Source organism: Chrysochloris asiatica, unplaced genomic scaffold, assembly GCF_000296735.1.
Source record: "Chrysochloris asiatica unplaced genomic scaffold, ChrAsi1.0 scaffold00295, whole genome shotgun sequence".
Taxonomy (NCBI): domain Eukaryota; kingdom Metazoa; phylum Chordata; class Mammalia; order Afrosoricida; family Chrysochloridae; genus Chrysochloris; species Chrysochloris asiatica.
In genome coordinates, this window is record NW_006408813.1 from 2,132,431 (window position 1) to 2,133,841 (window position 1,411).

The following is a 1,411-nucleotide window of genomic DNA, read 5'->3' on the forward strand; positions in this document are numbered from 1 at the left end:
ATATATACCTTTTAAATACACTCTCTCTGAGAGCAGGCTTCCTGTGACAGAGCTTAAATAGGTGTGTTTCTCTACTGTGGGAAACCAAAAGTGGGCCACTGGCTGCAGAGGGTTACTGCTAAGCCCCATGATTTGGGAAGAGAAGAAAGTCCTCTATCATGCTTTCCCATTGACACTTGAGAGCAGAGACTTTGAAAAGCTGACTCAGTCCCTGAGGTAGAAATTGGATGTTGAATTGCATTGCATTTTAACATTTTATTTGGGTCCCTTCAGTATGTGTAAGGAGCCCTGGTGGTGCAGTGGATTAAGCATTGGTTTGCTACCATAAGCGTCAGTGGTTTGAGCCCACCAGCTACTCCATGAGAGAAAGATGAAGTAGTCCGCAGCTGTAAAGATTTGCAGTCTTGGAAATCGTAGGTAGCAGTTCCACTCTCGTTCTGTAGTGTTCCTATGATTTGGAATAGACTCAATGGCAATGGAATAGAGTTAGGTTCACTATGAGTAAGGGGTGCGACTGAAAGGAGGGTGATATTTCCACCTGTGTGTCAAATTATTTAACTTCTCTATCTCTCAGTGTTTTTATCAGTAAAATGGAGATTTAATGAGACCGACTTCATGACCTTGAAGTCCCTGGGTGATGCAAATGGTTTACACACCGCCACTAACTGAAAGGTTGGAGGTTTGAATTCAGCAAGAGATACCTTGGGAAAAAATCAACTATTGAAAACCCTAGGGGAAAAAGTTCTACTCTGTCACACATGGGGTCATCAGGAGTTGGATTAACTCCAAGGCCGATGGTTATCTCATGGGGTTTTTTTTTTTTTTTTTAAAGCTTTTATTGTGACTTGAGTGATAGTTTACATGGGAGAACATCGGGTTTGCACTCATCCTATGGTATTTCGTTTCATTGCAATGGTGACAACCCCCTCCATGATGCATCATCATTCAATAGAACTTGCTTCTATTCCTTCTGTTTTGTTTTGTTTTTATGTACACAAAAACACTCAGGAATATACAATCATTCAAACAACCACAGAGCACATTCTGTAAACCTGTCTCCTGGCCACCAGCACACAGCCTTTCCTCTTTCCATGAGTCTAGAGTCCTCAGTTGCTCTCTCTCTCCATGTCCTCATCTCTGCCTCCATCTCTGGTGTCGCTATTTCTCTGGATTGGGTCCTGCGTTACGCTTGTGCTCTTCTCACTTGATGGTCCTATGGTCTTTTGTTCCTGGAATGTTGGATTAACTACTCCATGCTTTATGTTACAAAACTTCTACCTTTACAGTTGTGACAATCAAAATTAGTCATGATAACAATTGTTGTTGTTGTTGTTAAGTGCCGTCGAGTCGGTTCCGACCCATAGCGACCCTGTACAGGGTTTCCGAGGGTGTAAATCTTTACGGGAGTAGA

The 1,411-nt window shown here is 42.5% G+C and overlaps 1 protein-coding gene across 1 annotated transcript in view; it reads left to right on the forward strand.

Annotated features, from left to right (window-relative positions):
• Positions 1-1,411, forward strand: part of ARHGEF6 (Rac/Cdc42 guanine nucleotide exchange factor (GEF) 6) — a 160,960-nt gene that overhangs the window by 2,142 nt on the left and 157,407 nt on the right. The gene's annotated exons all lie outside the window — the stretch shown is intronic.